This window comes from Hesperophylax consimilis, chromosome 7 (assembly GCF_061612785.1).
Source record: "Hesperophylax consimilis isolate HC1 chromosome 7, BYU_Hcon_1.0, whole genome shotgun sequence".
Classification (NCBI taxonomy): domain Eukaryota; kingdom Metazoa; phylum Arthropoda; class Insecta; order Trichoptera; family Limnephilidae; genus Hesperophylax; species Hesperophylax consimilis.
Window position 1 is genome coordinate 32,993,193 of NC_142842.1, and position 23,737 is coordinate 33,016,929.

Genomic DNA, 23,737 nt, shown 5'->3' on the forward strand with positions numbered 1-23,737 from the left:
AAAGCAGATATCTTGATTTCTGTCTTATTAATTACTTGATAATTCTAATCTCAGCATCTTTTTCTAATCCATGCGTGTTCATATTAGGGGCAGGGGCAGGTCATATAGAACCCGATTGCTGGATTCACTTCAAACTATCCCGCGTTTGTTCACTAAGATTCATTTAATTAATTTATGTCTTGTTTCGTAACAAAAATAAATAAAACATTGCGTCATTAGTTAATTAATTAATTAATTTTGTGGACTGTGATTAATATGTTTTGGTAACCTATCAATTTGACACAACTATTTGGAAAGTGGGATAAAATTTAGTTACAATTGGGACCTAATTTACCCCTGGTCCTTAAGAAAATATCTTGTGAGACCACATATGTGAACTTTCCAGGTTATTTTAGCAGACACGATATTAATACTCACCGAGAGTCACTCAAAGCGTACACTTCACGGCTTGCTTTAGTAGAGAACATATAAACCTTATTCGTTTTCTTAGCAGACTCGATATTAATACACTCTTCTGGTCACTTAAAGGTGACACTGCACGGCATAAATAAACCACTCACCTGCGCGGCTTGTTTCAGTAGGGTCGCAAGGTAATGATAAATTGTCAATGAGGTGGGTATACTCCACACGTTTTAGATTGTTCTTGACAGAACAGGATAGGTAATTGGGTAAGGGAAAGAGGTCAGGGAATGTAGGAACATATGTTTCGTCAACAGTTATTAATATTAAAAATCCTTTTCATACATTATCATTATTTTTATTACTAGTAATCAAATTTCAAATATTTTTAGTATGCCATAAAATTCTCAATAGGGATGTTTATTAGTATTTTTGTAAAAATATTTCAGTAAATATTTGCGTAATAACTTTAAAGGGGATTTCACCGTTTTTGGCTGAAAAAATTTACCTACCTAACTAATATTTCTACTTTTATAACGGGATATTAAAACGTTGCGAAAAATCAATCATGTTTTTTACGGATCCAATGCTAACGATTTGGGAAGGCAACGTAATTAGTAATTACATACGTATTGTGGTAGAATATAATTATATAATAGCCAAAAATTGAAAATATTTTGATGGTGACTGGTTAACCACCATAATATTTTTTTTCGGTTATCTTATAATTTCCTAATATTTAAATAAGTACCTCAAAGATTGTGTTTCATGCCTCTATGTATTTATATAATGTGTACTAATCTTGTAAGTACTTACCCGAATGCATTACAAAATTGTTTTAGTCTATGCTTCAAAAATAGAACTACGTGTCATTGTGCTTTTGGTAATTATTGAAAGTAGCAGATGCCAAATTTGCCAAACGACAGTAAGTGACAATAAAGCCAATAAAAGTAATAAATTATAAGTCTAAGTGATAGGAATAAATTAAGTTGTTAGCGCCCTTGAGGTGGTTTTCTCACGAAAACTGTGCTTTACAAATAATCCTATCACCATTCATAGACATATTGGTAATAAGCATTTACTTTGTGGCTCGTCATAATTTACAATAAAAATATATAAATTTGTTATAGACCACTTTAATTTTAATTACACTCTACCTTTTTCAGAAGCACCCTTCCTTCGACAGGAGAATATTAAAACTAACTAGTGATGACAGGTAGAGTTTAATTAATATGAAAGTGGTCTAAAACAAATTCATATATTTTTATTATTTATAGATTCCGAATAATTACCATATTTTCTCCTCACAAATTGCCTTCTGATAAAACAAAAATCGCTTGCGCATATTGCTTAGGCCACAGGAAACCTTACAATTGCAGGAACGGACATACAACAGGTAAGTGCACGTTTTTATTATACGTTCAGGTGATTCGGGTGAAATGCAGATTACGCCAAACTCTGGGAATTGAATAAAAATGCACTTTCTAGATGAGAAAAGTGTGTAGAAACTAACCTAACTAAAAATTAGTCTAAATCAAGTTCAATTTCGGTTATTCGAGTGACTCCGAATTTTACCCTCCGATCGCGAAGTGCAATTTTATTAAACTTTGATCGGCTGTATCTCCCTCAATTTATTCTTCCGCGCCTTAATTCTTTTTTTAATGAGTTTCTACACCCTTTTCTCATCTAGAAAGTGCATTTTTATTCAATTCCCAGAGTTTGGCGTAATCTGCATTCCTCCCGGTGATTCTTCACCATAATCTTTGAGGTTAGAGTAATTTGTCAGTTTTACTTTATTGGGTATAAAGCTCTTTTTTGTTGGGTACACGCTCCGACAATGACAGTAGGAGGGATTTATTTTTTTTAAAGTGGGAGATTCGTTTAAGGGTGCGAAAAAAAAACAAATCAAAAGCATCTGGTAGAAGGTATCTGTATGTTTTTCCTGTGACTGCACTCTTTCTAGTATATCGCATAGGTTCCTTTGTATCGAATATCACTCTCAATATTAATTAAATAATACCCAGTAATACCCACTCCCATGTTCGAGATAGTGTAATTGTTCCCCACTCAATCTCTAAGTTATAGGTGGCTTTTAATTATTTCTATAACTGATGGTATATTAATAAAATCCTCTTTTATTTGGATCGCATTCGTTATAATATATTAATTTAAATAACAATGAATAAGATTTTTTACAATTGGAATCTTAATTGAAATAAAACTCGTATTAGCAGAATACATTGTCTCGTGAGCTTTGTGGCAACATTTATTTTTCGGTGACCGGATAAATCATCAAAATGATAATTCATCACATCTTAAAGTTATATAAACTGATGAAACAAAAACTTTATTAACTGGGTTAAGTAGGTTAGGTTAGGTTTAAAATTTATTTTTCATCGATTCTAATGACTTTATATCACTTTTTAAAAGTGTGTTGAATTATCACTGTGTTGAGTTATCATGGAACCGTGTAGTGCATAGCTAGGCAATATTGCTAAGCACTTGTTTACCTCGTTAAAAGTAAACTAGACAATTTCTTGCCAGCAAGGTATTTCCGTTAAGATTTCCACATTGTTGGTCAAGATTGTAGTTTATTGCCTATATTGTATGTATGATTGTATGTTGTGAGACTGAAGGTGATGGAATTCCGATCAGGTAACCAAACATGGCAAAAGTCATTTCAAGCAACGTTTCAATTCTGAATGGTGGTTTTATACCAGGGCAATGCTGAGATCGTTCCACTCTTAACGAGTCGTAAATATAATGTTAATTATTTTAAATGAGTAATTTGTGAAATAACACAACTCAATCAAATAAAATTTACCTACTTGCTAACGGTGGGATTTGAACCCGCAACTTTTAGCTTGCTAGTCGAGAGCGTTAACCCTCGACCACTGAGGCTACCGATATATCTATTTGAAATCTATTTCCTTTTAGCTCTGTAACCCACCCGCTACCAAAACTAATGATTAATAATAATAAATAATTTCGCATTTTTTCGGTTCCATGATAACTCAACAGAGTGACAATTCAACACACCTTTAAAAAGTGATATAAAGTCATTAGAAACGATTAAATTTTTTTTTTGCCTCACCTAACCTAACCTACTAAACCCAGTTAATAAAGTTTTTGTTTCATCACTTTAAATGACTTTATATAACTTTTTAAAGATGTGATGAATTATCATTGTGATGATTTATCCGGTCACCGTTAGAAACATAACTTACACCGATGTTATTGTAAATGATTTGCTTAAAACCATGCGGTATATTTCAAATAGTTAATAATGAAACGTTTATTTGTCAACAGATAATAAGTTTGTTATTTAATAATAATAGTAATAAAATATTTACTTTTCAACAGATTATTTGTTTTTTATTTAAAAATAATAGTAAAAAATATTTTTTTGTCGACAGATTATTAGATTGTTACATATTTGGTGTGATAATACTTACAAAAAGATCAATGCTCAGCTATATATTCCGTACAGGAATGCAGCTGGCTTTCTGCAGCGCCCTTAATCTAGAAATATACCTAAAAAGTTAAAAGGTAAATTAAATTAATTCAAATTAAATAACGAAATCAATAATACGAGTAGGTATCCCTGTGATTAAGTATTTATACTAGCAGTGCAACGATATTGTCCAAATTAATATATAATTTGAAGTATGTTAACTGTAAACGACACACTTTTTTCAAGGCTTTTTTCATTTCTTAGGTAGGTACCTAAGAAATCTGAATAAATTAAGTACCTAGTTTAAAAAACACAATGAATAAAAGTAAGTTTTAACTTATTCTAAAAAATATATGTAAGATTCAAATCCTTTCCGGTTTCAACGAAATTTTAAATACACGTCTCGTATTAGAATAAAGAGCTTTTACAACCGCGACAAGAAAACTAAATTCAACCTTACATTATGTAAATATAATATTATATCCTACTTCAAAACATAACGTTATCATAATCGCGAAATAAGGAGTATCCTATATCCATTTGGCTTATAAAAACAATGCCCCCTAAAAGCTTTGTGAATATGGATAACGGCGAACTGGCGGAAAGCTCACGGGGAAAGTTAAGGCGCTGATCCCAGAAAAGGCGCCTATTAATTACAATAAAAACGGTGTTTTCCTGAACTGTATTAACACATGCGCAAAAGTTATACCTACATACTACAACCTAGAATAATAAAATTACGTTCATATTATACAGTTGAGAACAGTCCGGAATAAGAAAAATCCATGTAGGGATTTAGGAAAGCCTGGGTTGTTTCTGTTCACTAAATTCTTTCAAAAACACATTCGGGGTCTGCAAATTTGGGGGTATATAGTTGATAGTTGTATTACCCGGTTTCACCAGAGTTTTCTGACGCTATTGGTAAAATTACTAATAAAATATCTTTTCTCAATTATAATATACATTTTGCCTTAATTAAAATGCAATTTCTTTTTAAACCCACCAGATTTAAATAGTTAACACAACATACCGCTTCTAGTTTTACATTCTATATAGTTTACATGTATGACGGTGTTATATTAATAACCTATATATAATTCATGCACGTTTATCTTCGGTTTAGATCCATTAACCTTAAAGAGTTAACACAACATACCCATTTATTTATTTATTTATTTATTTATTTATTTATTTATTTATTAAACGCCATAAAAGGCTTTTACAGTAATGTGAAACATGGGATTATAAGTACACAGTTCAGGGCTATCAGAGACTTGACAATTAGAAATAGCATTTTTGATTAAAATAATACATCCACAAGCAGTTTTTATTGATGCTATACATATACATTTCACATATATGTATATATTATAGAATTATAGAATTACATCCTTTATAGTTCATACTTATATCCAATGGTGCTATAAGCGTAGCCTACTATGTAAATAATGCATGTACGATCACGAGGCTTTTTTTTCAAACCCCCGGACTTAAGTTAACACAACATGCTCCTTGTAGTATTTCACCCTTTACAGTTGATATTATATCAAATAGTTCCATACCCATAACCTATATATAAAATGTAAGGTGTAGTGTGAGTATGTATAAAAAAGGGAGGGATGGATAAACCGCACGTGGAGCCAAGGGTATAAAAGAATATCGGATCCAATAAACGTAAACGTACCCACGAGTGGCTGGCTTATTGACACCCCTGACCCGATGCCTACCTGAATCTAATATTAATCGGAACGTAAGCGATCCCACTCAGCCCCCAATAACATGCTCACAATACTTTAGGGATGCGATTTAAGATATCGTTTACGTATTATATTTTACTTAATCAGTATGCTGATATTTCTACTTTATTCCGTTTTTCTCGCATGTTTTCTGGCAAATTTTTCACAATTCATTAAAATATTCATTCCAATACGCATTCAAATAGGGTGGTAGTAACTGCATATAATTTAAAGATAAAACTATTTAAAAGAGAACAACAAAGCAGTATACACACACCAACTAGACATTATTATATGATATTCGTGGTCTCACAATATTAAATGTCAGAAATTATGGAGATTTGTTAAGGCATCCAAAAGAGGCTGAATGAAAATGTCGTGTGTGTTATGTGTATTTTTGAATAAAAATTATAAAAACAATGTATTGTAAGTAATGTATCACAATTATAATGTAAAGTAATGAAAATAAATAACTTTGTATACATAACATCAACATGTTTCAAAACCAATGGTTTCTTCGTCAGGATAAACATGTAATGAAAATATTTGTATATCTGAAAATAAAATAATATATTTTATATAAATGTACCTTCATAAAATTACACACTGGAACAAAGTGTAAGTTATTGGTTATTTTAAATGCAGATATTATGTATAGCAGTTTTTTTTAAGTAAGCTTCACACAGGAGGCTCTAAGAAAAAAAAACCTTCAGGGCATATGTCATCTGTGTAGAGAATCTTTTATGGAAAGGAAGGATAGGAAGTTCTGGGAAAGAAAAATGTATGAGGGGTGGGTAGGCATCTGGGGGTCAAAATTTTCAGGAGTGAAGGACGTATGAATCTCTCTCTCCCACTACGGTGCAAAGCAATGCGCTGGAGAGCTCAAAAGGTGTCCCTCAACCAGTTTCTCCCGATTTGGCCCGCCACGCAGTAGGTTGGTAAGATCAAGACAAACCACCTCACCTCCATGAACCCTGGCAGCCCTGCTAAGTCAATAAACGTAGCAAATGACTTGCATTACCTGTGGCAGGAGTGATGGTTATCCATTAAATGGTTCCCGGGTCTACGCGCCTCATTAAATTGGTATGTCGTCAGTGTACGTGATGTCGTGGTTCCAGTATCTTCTGTCTTTTTCGTTTTCATACAAGATATGTGAGAAAGAAGAGGACGATCGACAATGACGTCTTTACGATCTCTCTCTCGGACTACTACAGGTACCTACTTAGAATATTGCATTATTTTATAATATGATAAAAACTCTCTTGAAAAGAAATTGATTTATGTGAATTTCGCTCTCAACTACTCCCAATCGCCTGGAGCCAGTGAAACTACGGCACCCCCGATTGGAGTGTGTTGTTAGGCTGAAGGTATTGGGGAGAGAAGGGAGATAGAAGAAGAATGTGGAGAAGTACTTGGCTATTAAGATCCTAAATTATGCCCTTATTTGCTTTGTTATTTTTAATTTTCTGATTCAAAGATTTAAGTTAGTTTGAACCCGTTAGCTTAATTTCGCACCATCTGCTTTGTCGGGAATGTACCAATGATCGTTACTTCTACAAACCTTTAATCGATGCCGATTATTCAACCGTGTAACAGGCAATGAGTAGACAGATTCCCAGTGGTCGTTTTTCTTCCTGAATATAGTCACAAAGGATTTATATAAATTTGTACTCAATCCTCGCTAGCTCGGAGCTTTGCAAGTGCAAAAAATATTCATTTGTTTTTTCGAGAACTAATTATTCTTCACTTTAATGCTTCCTTTTTTGCTCATAAATGCAACATGAATAGTTAATTCATTTGATAGTGTCAAGTTTTCTTGGGGCGTCCCCGACTTTTTCTAACATTTACTTTAGAGTGACAGATTTCTCCTGAGACTCCTTTTTACGTTCATCAAACCATTCAAGTATTCCTTTTATCTGGATTATACTGACAGCCTTACCTTTTATTAAAAAGTATTTAAATCAGTTAAGTTTAAACGTTTAAAGCATAAGTTTTCGTAACTCAAAGCACACAATGCCTACATTAGTATCACATTGTTAAAATATTATTGACATGCCGTGTACTTCATTTATTTTCATGTAATAAAGTATTCCGTTTGATTAGCCGCAAGTTGTAAACTTTAATTCATAAACTATCCTTACATTTTTAAAATAAGGACCAAAAATTAGAACACATAATACAAATTCTGCAACACTGTGTTTATCAAACGGTATATTAATATTCATTCGCAGCTATGTATATATAATAAACATTAACCATCTATGGTATTTTTACGGAAAACCACTGCCGGAACCTAATCTAATACATATTATAAAAAGAAACCCGTGTTTCCCTACCCGCCAAAAAGCCGGTGGTAGATTTCCCTTGGTTTTACATCGAAAGTAAGAGAGTTTGGTAGGGGTGGCTTATCGTGGGTGGGAGTGGGTGATGAAAATGTGCTTTGTTATGGGAAGGCCGCGAATGCTTCAGATTATTTTAAAATGGGCCTGCTCACTGTATCGGTGAGTCTGGAAGGTTCCAGAAAGTTCATGAAGGTTCTCAAATAATCTAGAAGGTTCTAGAAGGAGAAAGTTCAAAAAGGTTCTATAAGGTTGGTGTGACGGTTTCTGTATACTAAGTGGTGAAGTGTGACGGTGAGTCTTGAAGGTTCCGGAAAGTTTTCAAATGCTCTTGAAAGTTCTGGGAAGGAGCCACAACAACGCGTGGCGGGGTACAGCAAGTTTATAATAAGTTATACAAGTTATCTATGATAACCATTCAATTATCTGTTAAATTAATTTTAAATATCCAATGAATTTAAGTATACATTTGCAATCACTAAGATGTCGCACACTGCCTTTCCCGGTTAGTCTACTTTCTATTATTTTCTCACCAAATATTACCAAAGAAAAAATACTAAGCTCGTTATAGGTAGGTACGTTTTATTCCATTTTTTGTATTATATTGGTCATTTGCCAGATTATGGGAGGGGACCTACCACTTTCTCAACGGCTATGTGAGGAAACCTAGACGCATGCGTCAGGACTCTAATTTTTTGTAATTATCAAACTACATTTATCTTTAAAACGATTATAGTCCCGCCAGTCTCCCGGATGCGTAATTTTAAATATTTACAGTAACTCAAAATAAAGATATGTGTTTGTCTGATAGTTCAGCATCTAAAGAAAGAAAACAATGTTGACAGTCGTAGTTATGATTACAAAAAAAAAAAAAATAGGCAAGCCGGATATCGTGGGCAGTTGGTCACACTATCATGGGCTGGTCGCGGGGAGAGTGAGCGCTTTGTAGGCCGGCCACAACAGATTGCTGTCACTTGATTGGATGCAGGGACTGGGTCTATCCGCCTCCAAGATGGGGGAGATAAACAATTCAGTACGACTGAGTTTGGTACAGCAACCTCATCATTAATCAAATATTAGTAAAAAAATAAAATCTGAAAAGGCGAAAAACAAATACAGAAAATATGTTATAATCAACAGCAAATTGACGCTTTTCGGTAGTATCATAATTAATTAAAATTCACAAGTTGAAAAAATAATTTTTTATCCAAGATCAAAAGTTTTTTACACCCAATTGATACATAATTTCGTAGAGCTTTATTGTAAAATCATCAATTAGTCGTCTATAAAAATCTAAATTATTAATTCAGTTCATGGTATTTGGTATGGTATTTCCCAAGTATTTCCAATAGTACAAAAATTGCATAACCCATCACAGAGAATGTTAATTAAAATATTAGGTAATCTATTTATATTTTACTTATTTTAAAGGCCCAGAGGGCTTTTGGATACTAAGTGGTACATCTTTAGTAAAAATGGACAAGAAGAAAATACAAATAACAGAAAATTTAAATGCATCTTAAAGTGATTACAGGTAAAAAAAAATTTTTCGAAAAGTTAATATTAACGAAAATATACAAAATTTGATTTTGGGAATAATTTATAAAAAAGATATCAAAGAATACGACAAATCATTAGAAATTTTTAATAATTAAACAATAAAAGCTCTAAAAAATACTATTTATCTACGCAAGATGAATTTAAACTTTGAAATACTATTAATACGTTTTAGTTTAACTCGTACTTAGTAATATTCTCGTAAAATTATTGATTTTGTAATATTCTCGTAAAACCGCAAGTTTAACGTGAAATCATTTCTTCAAAACTAGGATAGTCTTAAACATAAAATAAATAAGAACCCATGAAATACCTTGTGGTTGCGTTTTGCCATCCAAATATTTGTCCAATCGGGGCTTAACTTTCCAATACAAAACTATCTTAACGAAATTCAAATGAGATGAGTGAGATAGAGCGCTTGGCTATTGGGCTAAATAGAACATTTGTTTCATTTACGTTTTTATGGGAGGCACATCTAGTGTTTATCTTTATTTTATGTCATTAACCGTTAACATTTGCCTGTAAATACGTTTTTCCACCAGGAATAATTCCTGGAATCACATCCCCCTTCCCTCACATATTGCACTATTCCCCTTGCCCTGTTTTACACATAATTGATTCTTTGTATATACTCTATCCGCTTAAAATCAAGCAATTAAATATTTCGACTACCCAGGGGATGGGGAAGGGGAGGTGTTGGTTTCACCCTCTCTAGATGAGAGATATTTCACTGGCATGAAATTCAAGTAGCGGGTCGGTTGTCCAATGTGAAATGTGTGAATGGCCTCAGTAGGAACTGCACTGCGAACAGTCTTATCTACACTATTGTTAGCACCTATGTATTTGAGTGCAGCGTAGGTAGGTACCTACATAAATTGCTCTAGCACTACTTGTGGCGGTTAGTTTCAGTCAATGGTTTAGAATACGTCAGATGGGCCCTTACCTTTTACCGAAACTAATGAATTTATGAAATATTTTCTTAGGATAAATTAATTAAGTATTTGACAAGTATCAATACAAATAGTAATCCCAAAAAGCTTTCCTAGTATATTCAGATTGTTCTGTTTTGCTATGTCAGCACGCTTTAGTTTTGGTCATTATTCAATTATTTCAAAGAATATTATGTACCAACCTGCCTACTGACATTTAAAAACTCAAAATACCGTTTTTGAGTTTAAATAAATAATAAAAAAAAATTAAAAACTAAAAAAAAAAAAAAATAGAGCCTACGAATATCAAGTATAAATAAATATATATTTGTATCATGGCGATAATACAGCTCGCAAACTGGCGACTCAAAGATATAACACGGTAAAATTGACAAAATAACAATATTGGATCAATTGAGTACAATTTCTACCTTAACATGAACGCAAATCCGGCGAGAAGACCACAGTTTCGATAATAGTAGATAGAATAAATGTAAGAATACACAAAGAAACGGAAAATGGTACTGCAGTGAGTATGCCACCAGAATATCAAATAGACCTACCTTGATGGTATCCTCTTTGTTCCTTCAGATGCACAAAACACTCCACGGCAAATTTCTTCACTTTGAGCGCCACGCGGACTTGATCTTGTAACTTTTTATTTGTTGCACAGTAGAAAATGTACTTCCCGGGTACTTCGTACTTTCTTTTCCTGGCGACAAAAGGAGAAGACGGGTAGGGAAAATAGTTATGGATTAAACGAATATTGATCAGCAATGCCCGAACAATAATAATTCTTGTCAGAGCTACCTATATGCTTGTATTTGTAACCTCATTCTCTCAAGCGCTCTTCTCAAAATTGATAGGCATACCTCAGTCGACTTTTGCTCCGTCCGAAATTCCCGAACTGATCGTATTATTTATGTCATCGCGACTATCTATAATATTTTACATCTACGGCTCCCACCCTATAAAGAGTACGGGCGCTGCATGGGCTGCTGGCAGTTGCACCACGCCTGCACTTGGACCTGAAATATGCACTTGGCCTAAATTCTTGCGGCTAGGACTAATGTATTCCAAGCTGACTCCTTTCATTGTGAGTCTGTTATGTTTTGGATATTTATTACATTGGAAATGGTTGAAAATTCGATATGAAAGCGGTGGCGTTGGCGAAATATTGTTTATGGAAATCCTTTTTCTCTTCTTTTGTTCCTTTAAGAACTATTATGTAATGACAATTCTGTAATGATATTATGATTGATATATTAATATAATATTATGTAATGACAAAACTAAAATTCTGGCAAATAATATTTCTACAGAGCATGTTGATTTGAAACAATGTACATTTATTGAAAATCTGGTCGAATTATTCGTTTTGCTGTTAAAAACGGGACTGCACGCCAAGAATGAATTAACATAGTTCGTAACAAAGTATCAGTCAAAAGCAAATGTTTTATTGGGACGACGGAACATGTGTTTATACAAGTATCGATTTTGACATACTGATATTGTCGCATTCCATCATGATATTTACAAGGAAAAAAAAACGTGTTCTCGATATATTCTGAATGACTAATATTTTATCAGAAAAGTAGCATCGTATTTTTTTTAAGAGCATCATTATTCTACGTGGGTCCTCGGTGATTTTTTTTAAAAACGGCGTCAATCAAATTAAACATATTATATAATTATTGTTTTGGTTAAATATTTTAAATACTACCCAATAGTTAGGTACTAATCGGCTTCGTCCAAGTTTTTCAATACATTTTAAAAAAAAATTGTGGCGTAAATTAAAGATTTGTTTTTTTTTTTTTTTTTTTTATTATTTTAATATAGATCATAGTTACAATACTAATACATACATTTTTTACAAAATATAATATTTGGGTACATAATTGTCATGTATACCTTATCAGAAAAGAGGAGCTCTTGTGCCTGATAAGGGAGCCACGATTCTTACTTCAGTGATTCAATGTTATGTGTAAAATATAAATATAATATATCCATATATTTTTTTAATATAAGTTTTTTTTGAAAAAAAGTTTGATTTTATTGATTTGTTCTTGTTGGTTCGTAATACAGCGCAATTCGGAAGGGAGATTATTGTAGTTTTTTATGGCTTGGTAAATATAATGGTTTTGCATTTGAGTTGTTTTAAAGATTGGCGTAATAAATTGATTTCCATTTCTCATCAGTTTGTAAAATTCTTGATATTCTGTGTTATTTTTTTCTTTACACATTTTTATAATTGAAGTTTGCTTAAATATATCATCAATATTTGGTACTGGAAACATTTTAAAAAGCAATTTTGTTGGGAAAGTAGAGTTTTTTTTAAGTATTACCTTTATAATAATTTTTTGCGAGACTTTTACTGAGTTTAGGTTGTTTTTATAAGATCCTCCCCAACCTATGATTCCGTAAATAAGCAGGGAGTGGACAAGAGCATAATATACATGTTTTAGTATTTTCACATTTAAAATATTTCTTAACCTAACAAATATATATATACATTTCCTTATTCTCTTTACTAACTCCGTAATATGGCTTTTCAATTTCAAATTTTCATCGATGATCACACCAAGATATTTAATTTCAGAAGAAGAGTTGATTACAGTACAAATAGGATTAAGTAGTTTACAGTTGACATTGTCACAATTTTCATCATGGATTATGATATTTACTTTGTGTTTAGGTATTTTTTGTAGTGAAAATAATACATATGTTGTTTTTTTGGCATTAAGTGTGAGTAGGTTATTATCAAACCATGATTTTAAGATATTAATACATTCATTTGCAAGTTTGTTAACTAGTTCCCATGTTTGACCTTTTATTAATAAAACAGTATATTTGTATAATTTTTTAAGGTTAAATTAAAATTTTAGAGCTCCATACCTCATACGGAAATAAGTGTTAGCTTAAATTGATTTTGTTGATCAAATAAATTAAATACCAGACGAAAAAAATGTGTGCTAATTTGATGATGCCGGAGCTAATCGTTAGAGATTTTTATGTAACGTTTTCTGGTTTGTAAGGAATATTACAAATTTTACGACCACTTCGAGCCAATACCCACAATTAGCAAGATTAAGCCAGACAAAGGGTGTTCCTTGCTTTGAAATGACATCACTATTCGAAGCATATTGTACATATGCATAAATATATACAATCCACAGTATGTTCCGGTTATCTCAACTCCCGTAGTGCGACCTTTTCCTTCTTAAATTGTAAATAAACGATTTATTTCTAGCTCAAATTCTGAAGAAAATACGTGGATATGTTTATTTTATTTTCATAAACCATAAATACCGTTAAACTGTTTTGAACAATTAAAGTTTATATTTCTGATTATGATCATTGTACTAAAAATGCTTACTTTAGTATAATCATTCGTAATTACTGATTTTAAACACGATCTAAAAACACACTTTCCCTCGGGCCTGTGTGATGTGTAACTATAATCTTTTTAAGGAAAAGAAAAATAATAAGTTCTGGGAAGATAAAAGGTATGAGGGATGGGTAGGAAAATAGGGATCATTATGTCCATAAGTGACTGACGAATGATATTTTCCTGCCGCTGCGGCGTAAGGCGATAGGTCGAGAGAGACCGGTTGAAGTGGTCAAAGGGTCTCCCCAAACCAGCCTCCCCTGATCTAGCACGCCACACAGCTGGCGCATCTTGAACACACCGCACCCGATGAACAAGGCACCCTTGCTAATTCACCAAACGTAGCAAACCGCTTTGGGTGACCTATGGCAGAAGTGTTGGTTATCCAATAAATGGTTCCAGGGGCGATGGTACCCACAATCTAAAATGGATCCAAATGACCACAATTTCATTGCGCCATGGAAAATATCTGGTAAGACGGTTATCACCATTCGTCGTCCGGCGTGTCGTTAACCCCAGCGTATTGGAAAATAAAACGAAGATCTCGTTTTGGCGGATAACCGAAAATGGCACATTAAAGATTTATTTCCCAACATAAAAATAGGAAATATTTAATCGCTAATGACAGAATGTTGACTAATTTCTGCAACCAACACGAACATCTAAACATACATACGTATGTTACCTACATAAATTAAGTTATTATTTTTATCATATTCTCTGGAAAATAGCAAATAATATTAAAACCGTTCCAATTCACTCCATACTAGATTACATATGCATACACAATACACATTGCAGCGCGCCGTAAAGCAGATGGTTTATCCTTGAACCGTGCATCGGATGCCACATTGCGCATTCGACTGCAGTCAGGGGGTTAAACCAGATACACTATAATAATACGTCCAACTCCAGTCTGGCAATACCGACAACTCTGGCCACTAGAGGCGCTAGCGTACCATATTGACGTCGACATTCCTTTCAATGGTGGCGAATTGACTTTATTTAGTACTTGGTGGTGGTGTTTTCTGCTTCCTATTTTGATCAATATTGATTAAAAAAATATACGAAATGTCTCAAAAAGTAGGTTCTGTTTGTCTAGTTTACGGATGTTATAATTACAAACAACAAAACACTACCAAGTGGTTTTTCCAGATCCAATACGTTGACGGTGAAATATAATATGAATTCGTTAAATCCTAGCAAAAAAAATGTTCTTGATTCCGTAAAACTTTGATTATACCATGAAAATGTAATTCTTAAAAAGCTAAAGTTAACTCAAGGAGCATTATGTGTTTATTTTGAAGATATAAATCAATTTTGACGCTCAAAACATATTTTTCGAAGATATTTATATAAAATATTAATGTATTATGTATTTTTTATAATTAATTTATAAGAAAATTTCTCCTGAAAGCTTATCACTTTGTGATGGCATTATTTATTATATTAAATCATAAATAACTTTGTTTACATCACTTTAATATATATAACCTCTACATGTTTCGTTAACAAAGTTCACCTCATCAGGGGCAATTATATACTTAAGTCAAAAATTAAATAAAGATTACAATTGGAAAGAATAGGTGGAAATACTGCACACAGGATATAAAGCTTTTCAAATAAATAATTTAGAAATTAGAATACATGTTAATATAAAAGCAGACTTAATTTCCCACATAACTGGTCTTTCCCGTCTAACAATATTGTAATTCCTTATTCTGATAAACCCTGCCCACTCTTACCCCTCCCCACTCCTTCCACTTCTTCTTTTCAATTATAAAGTATATTTAATTTTTGACTTTAGTATATACTTGCTCCTGACGAGGTGAACTTTGTTCATGAAACATATAAAGGTTATATATATTAAAATGATGTAAACAAAGTTATTTGTGTTTTAATATACTATTTTTTATACTTACATCAACTTTTTTAAATATATTGAAATCTTTTAATGAAATTTCTCAAAATTATGAAAATATTTTATTACCTTTCTGAACCATAAAAGACACAGTTAACAGCCGCTTCAAAATGTTTTTACATGTGGGCAAAAAGCACTAAGGTCGTGTGTGGGTTTCTATTTTTTTCGATTTCGCTAATTTACTAACGTAAAATAAAGAACATTTTTCACATAAAATCCTTTAGAATGTATGAGAGAAAACCAAGGCGCATAACTCATGCCACTATTGTAGCAAGTTACCATCAGAATGAATGGGAAATGTCACAAGTTTGAAGTATTATTAATTTTACAGGCTATTTGGTTAAACTAACATCTAGATGCAAAACTTCACAACAGATTTCACCAAAAACGTATTCTTAGTGTACAAAAATTTTGTAGTAAATTTAACTTGAATAAGCCAATGTGTGGCGAGTCATAGTTTGATTACATTAAGGACCAAACGGTAACACGTGGTGTGATAATTTTACGGCCTCCATTACAAAACTTTGATATTTTTACAAATACGTAGCTTTATAACTCTTGCATGGAGAAAAATTATCCTATTAAAAAATTGACAGCAAGTTCCTGATAAAATATTTGTCATTCAGAATATATCAAAAGCACGTGTTCTTTTTCAATTAGATACAATGACGACATGTTATTATATAAGTATGCCAGTGTCAATATCCGTTTTTATATCAACACGTGTTCCGCTGTCCGCATATGACATTTGCTTTTAAATGATACTTTGTTACGAACTCTTCCACGTCATTCTAAGGCCCGTTGTCCCATTTTAAGAAATTTAGCACATTTGACTTCCAAAATAAGAAGAAAATTACAGTTTACATAAAGATGCCAAGGAAACGCCGGGGATTTCAACTAGTTTATTATATTTTTCCTTAAGCTTGAAGAGTAAGTTGTTTTAATCGGAAAATCGCTGGAGAACACAAAGATAATTGTTTTTGTCCATTTGCAATAGTATGTCATAGTGACAGTAATTGTCCGTGTGAATGCAATTTCACCGATCCACGAAGTGTCGATATCTAAAACAAACCCATTCAACTACACGATTGCTTTCTCCACCGCGACCGGCGCTTTCATTGGCAACTTAGTTTTGCGGCAGGACGATAAAAAAGTGTAATATATTATGCTGTCGACAGCAAAATAACTATCTGGAACATAAAAATAAACACGAAGAAGAAAACACGATACCGAACATTTTAAAAAATCAACCAGTAATAAAATGTTGTTTTTTAATATTATACACCAATTTTTAGTAGTAGATATCTTATTAAAAAAATTGTTTGATAGGATTAAACCTTCCGCCCCAGGGACTGGCTCTTAACAGCCGTGATAACAGATTTTAAAACTTAAAAAAAATGCTTTGACTGAGGATAGTATCTTCCTTCTAAGGGACTGGGGTGGACTCATCTAACGTAAAATATTAAAGTAATAAAAACGGTATGATAGACAAAGGGTATGAATGGTACAATCCCTTAGGCGGAGAAAGCAAATTCATATTTTATTTGCTTACTTTCAGTTAGTATTTCTTGAAGTGTAGATTTCATCCAACTTATGTATAATATATAATACGGAGGAACATGTTTAGAAGAAAACGTTTCTCAAAATCACGCGCATGCGTACTGCGTATACCGGCCGTAATACCCCAGTATGGATGACAGATTTTTAAACCGCCCGACACTTAGAATTAGGGACGTATTACTATCCTATTAAGACGGAGATCGCGGAATGTGTTAAAAATCTGGTTGATTTGACAAATATCGATCGGTCGCGCAGTGAAAATATTAAAAAGCAGTAATACCCATTAGCAGCACTTTCCGAGGAATATTTTAAATCTAAATATGGATTTACAAAAGCAAATAAGGAACGCATAATCAAATTGGCCAAATTCCAAAGCAATTCAAACCATTTCGAGTCAGTGACATCGAAAATGCCATCTAAAGAAAAGTAAAGTTAGCAACTAAATGCGAAAATGACTGTGTTTTTGAGGATCGGAACAAAGTGGTACCAGTCTAAAACAATCTTTCGTGAATATTATTAATAAAGTAAATATTTTAACCCGAGCAGTATACGGCCCTCTACATCGTATAGCTATACCAGTACTGTAGCGTCGTATAAGGGAATCTTTATGAGTAAGACTGCTTTAGTTTAATATTTCTCAATTCTGTATTCATAACACAATAGTATTAAATATCAAACACAAATTAATCTTCTTTAATATAACTATCTAAACATCTAACCTGTCATCTCATTGGTGCTGGTGAAATGGCAAATCACTCTTAGAATAATTATAATTAATTATTAATCATAACGTCGCGTTTATTATTATTAATGACAAGTGGGTACGACACATTCTCAACGATATTACAGACTAATATCCTCGGGGCAGGTATTTACTCACCCGTGAAAGCTTCATATCAATATAAATCACCTCTTGACGGCTACTTCAGATCACCACGGGTCCATTCACCAGAAATAAACTGCCGAACAAATAATACTGAAAATATTGGTTTGACGTGTAGACCATTATGTGCGGAAAATCACTTTTTTTATCCTAATATGATGAAAAGTTATCTTTCATGGAATGAATGCGGTAACCCGAAAGCAGAAATATAAATCAACATTTATTTACCCTTGAAAAATAAATGAAAAGAGATATTTCTCAGTTTTTAACGATGCCTTTAATAATGCCTAGTTTTTTCTCAGTAGGTATAAATATTTAAAGAAATGTGATTTGTGAGTGTTATTGAACAGTAAGACGAAACAATACCCTTAAATAACGCCAGAATCTAAACGACGTAAGTGAAGCAGCGGTGCACAAAAATATGCGACGCGCGGCCCTGGTGTATTGGACAGAACTGCGGTTGAATTTGCCCTATCAAATCGCTAAAATAAAGTGGGAATCTTATCGACATAAGTGATGAAGTCGTGTAAAAAACAGTATTTGGCGCGCGGCCCGGCGAATTGGATGGACCTACTGTTGATTTTGCCCTAGCAGGTCTAGAAAATCGATCTTTCCGTGGGGTTTATTTTAATTAATTCTGATGAACGTATTACTAAAACCTCAAATATTTCCATAGGGATCCCTTGTGAAGTTCCTAACTCATCGTCTAAAATAATAAAATCTGGTGCTTAAGGCTAATTTTATAGTTGAAAAACGTTTTGTAAAATTTTCAAACCATTTTAAATAAAATATTTTAATTGAATTTAATAATCTTAAATACTAATAACTGACATCCGTGGGAATCCCTTTAGAAACAATTGAGAATTTAGTAATACGTTCATCAGAAATAATTAAAATGTGAGTGTCGACCACACCCCTTTATTAGAGTCTTATGTCGCCTTAAACCACTACCGGACTTTAATTTTCTTTTTATGACCTACTCGTTACAACAAACGACTACTTTTTTATTAATTATTTCGGTACATGTCATTGGAAAACATATACAAATAAAAATACATTTTAGTATTTAGTAAAATATTAAACAATTGCAAAGCCTGTGCGTGGGCATTATAGTAATTATTATCACATTTATATGTTTTAAGAATAAAATATAGAATTGAGGTGTAAATTTTCTTTGAAGACAGATGGTACAAAACAAAGATACGTGAAAAATGAAAAAAAAAAAAATATATATTATGTCTTTGGTTTAATGTGGCTAGAAGGGTTTGATTTTTTTGTGAAATTGTTTGGATGCATGTAAATACACTTATTATTTCAAAGCATTTACAGCGCCCTTGAGGTGTTTTTGCACAAAAACGGCGCTATACAAGTCATCCAAGTATAATTATTATTAAAGCAAGCAAATACTTTGGTGTGTGACATTATATAATAAATGAAAAAAACACACTTTGTAATTCACCACTTTTTATTGAATTAACAAATGACAGCCAACCAGGTTTCGCTTGCCTCAAGCTTCGTCAGGGCTATTATATTAACTAATTTAAATTGCATACAGATTCATCTGCATAAACATGTCTCTTTCTCTCATTACTCGCTGTAGGTTTATCTTAGGTCCAAAACATATCTTTATTGAAACAATTTTATGAAGGGGAAACCTTTGATTTTATTTTAGATATTCTTGATAATCGATGTTTGTGCAATTGCACAAACATCGATTAGAAATAGATAAAACTCCCAGAAATTTCTAGGAGTTTTATATAACGATAACCACAATAACCACAGTAATCTTCTTTCTTAGTTTGAAAAATATAATTTTCTTTTAGATCAACCGTGAAAAGTATTGCAACCAAACTGCTGCCGGAAATTTCTCACCCGTAAACTTTTCGCAGCCGTTCGTGTACCTGCAATATTCTTCCACAGCATTTCACAAGTAAACTTTGTGAGTCGTGAATTTTTTTCTTTATAAATATAAGTAACTAGTAAGTAAAATACAGGAAAACTTGATGGAGCCATAGTTTGTCTCGCTGTAGGATTAAATCATCGATAAATCAGCTCTCGACGCATATCGTCAACAATACGATACGGAATTCGAGAGTACTTTTAAACCGTTTATAATAAATCCAGCAAATTAACCGGGCACCGCTAATAAATCACCGGGGCTGGTTCGATCTATTCAGCAAATCGTCCTTCAGTCGTGCGTTATAAAACCAGCCCCACGAGCGCCCCTTGCGACAAGTGACCCCGCAGTCCCGGGCTCGGGGCGAATATGGGCCAAAGACATTGACCCACTTTGCCCCAGCTTCCCCCTTGTAATTCTTACCCCTGGTTTGGAACTAGTTCCCGGATCGTCGGAATGCCCGGAACGAGGAAGCGGATCCTCACTATAAAAACTTCGGTGCATTGCATCGCTGAACTGTGGCTAACTTACGTTTATATCTTATAAAGTAAGCAAACATATAAGGAATCTTTAATATAAAATGCTACCACATAAGATACTTATGGCGCACAAAAACGTCAATTCCGTCGATTAATACTTGCAGCAGTCTTCTACTAGTAATGTGCAGTAATGCCTGGGTACATTATTGATCCCTCGGGTACACGCCAAACTTGATAACCCCGAGTAATTTTCTTCCCCTCCCTCTTTTGTGGAGTTAATATGGGAAAATTTAAAAAATGCTGTAATTTCTGAATAAAACCTGTATTTCGATTGACATCAACTGTTTTTATTTCTTTATTTAGTTATATTAATGTTGAAAATAACATATTAAAAAAAAATAATGTTGTTTTTTAAATAATATATTTTTTTAATGTAGAGAAACGTTAATAGTTAAATAAAATGTTGACACAAATTTTTCATAAAGAGCTCTTGCGCTTTGTTTATTAAAATATTATGGGTAGGTATATGGAAATTATGGATACGAAAGAATAATAAAAAAATGCTTATCATTACATACTAAAAAAACAAATATTAAATATTATTATTAATGATTGCGAATTTTTTTTTTTCTAAATTCAATGTATAACTCCGATTCAAAAGATTTTAAAATATTAGGTACCTACCTTTGCACTAGGAAAGTTGTTCAGTCCAAAGGGGTTTTATATTCCCCCATTTCTGGTAATATAGTCCTAGCGCCAAGTTTTTGATTGCATCGAATTAGTATCCAGAACGGACGCCAAACGTTTGAAATTTCAGAATGGGATTGCACTTATGCTACCTACTAACTTTACTATCGACATTACGTTCTACCTTAAACTCACATCTAAACTCTCAATATACCACAAAACGTATATCGTGTTCCGATTAAAAGCACAGAATTTGAGCGATGAACTTGATTACCGTGATGTCTGTACGAATGTGGATGAGTGCAAGCGAGATGGAATGCTTGCAAGATCTTATAAAAGGCGATGCACGTTAGTTGTGGGCCTCTTTTGTTACAAGCAGCTCCCCAATAAATATCAGTACAAGATCACGTATGATTATTATGTACTACCTTCACCCGCTACAATAATACGTAGCCTCTATACCACATTAGCATAGAGCTACATTTGGCATACATTACAATTACTGAAGGAATAAAGATAAATAAATATTTCAGCTTCATGAAAAGTTCTCAATCGTTATGTCTGCTACCTATAAACTCTCGGAACTATGCAATAAAAAATGAATCAAACAAGAACTAAGAGACGAAAATTAAGAAAGTAATTGATACTTTGAGTCACCTCGCTTCAGGAAAGTTTCATAGAGTGTAGAGCACGCAATACTGTGCGTTGTATCGATCGAAAGTATTTACGAGTAATTTGACATCTACCCATTTAAAAAATTAATTTACACGCAAAAAAATACCTGTATAACATACCAGAAACCACTATAAACCGTGTCCTTGGTGATGAGTGACCCACTTTACTGCGGTCGGCAGATGGCACTAACGATCGTTTGCTAAATCATAATAGAATGGGAGTATACGCGACAATATTATTTATCATCGGTTCACGTACGAGTATCCCGTTGTAATTGTTAGGTCGTGTGGAAAACGCGATAAGCCTTTGGTAAATTGTATCATTCTTTGACAAAACCGTACTGAAAACGCTGAAAGATTTAAATGTTTAATACATGTAGTCTTAATCTCCCATTGCTCGTGTCGACACAATATATAGTATACTCTAGCCTTTAAATATTAATATATGTGTTTTATTTGATACTGTACTGTTGTGAAATCGATTCAATTCAATAGAATAATAAGTACATACCAACTCTTTGTTGCTAACAGTATTATTGTTTGTTCCGTGCGTTTACTACTCTGTGGTGAAGTATTTCCTAGGATTGAATGCAAAAGGTGTTCGGTTATTTTTTTAGTTTCCATGGAGATTTATATTTTAGCTTTGCTACCAGGGCAACTACAATGTTCAGATAAATAATTTAAAGTCTCAATTAAGTCACAACTGTTTCTTCTTTCTTTCAACCTCGGTAATCTTAGTTCCTCGAGTCTCTCTTCGTATTGCCGGTCTGTCAAAGCTCTTGTAATTTTTGTAAATAGTTTGTGCACTCTCTCTCTATTAAGTCTATGTCCTTCGCAAAATATGGATTGTATATTTGGAAAGCTTATGGATATATATATATTTGGTACAATACTTATATTTTCATGTATAATTTTATATTTATTTTTCGGGATAACTTTATTGAGTAAAACCTCAAATTGTAATATTTAATTATTTTATAGTGTGGGTCTCACTGGGTGATTTACCCGTTCTGCAGGCGTGGTCCGTCCATTCATTCTGTGGATGCTCCGCATCCCTGGCATTTTAAGATTTAAATAATTGGACTTCTAGCCGTAAACAGCAATACTGCAATTTAAATATTTTAATATTTTTTCAGCGACCTTAATGTGATATTATTATTGATAATATTATTTTCAGACATATTATTATAAGACATCGTGCATATATATAGATAGTATAAAATATCTAGGAATTATGATAGACAAATTTCTGAGATGGGACCTAAATAAAGACTCGATTTCCACAAAAGTCAGAAAACTTACTCATCTTTTCCTGGGCATTAGAAATATTCTCTGCATAAAAGATCTGAAATGATTATATTATGCTCTGTGTAACTCATTACTTGAATATGCATATTTGGGATGGGGCGGATGTACCAAAACAATACTGGATCCCTTAGCAAAAGCACAGAAATCACTACTAAGGGTCATCCGAAAAAAACAATTTAGGTACCCCAGTGATGTATTATTCGAAGAGATACCAGTTCTTGATGTAAGGCAAGTATACATAAAAAAAATTATATTACACACTCAAAAACAACGTCACCACTACCCTTCCATTGATTATTATCACGACACTAGACATTCAAGGAGGAATCCAGTTGTTCCACCTACTACTATGACATCCTTAGCCCAAAGACAATTCTATTACCTTGGTCCAAAATTATTCAACCTCTTACCCGATTTATGGAAATCGAAAAGCATAAGCATTCTGCGTAAACTAGTTAATGTTTGGCTTCTAGACTTAGGAAGAGTCGAAAGCGAACTTATGATGACCAACAGATAAACAAAAATG

General features: G+C 33.0%; 1 protein-coding gene across 2 annotated transcripts in view; it reads left to right on the top strand.

Moving 5' to 3' along the window:
* Nmdar2 (glutamate ionotropic receptor NMDA type subunit 2) overlaps window positions 1-23,737 on the top strand; it is a 415,630-nt gene that overhangs the window by 236,916 nt on the left and 154,977 nt on the right. The window lies entirely within an intron of this gene.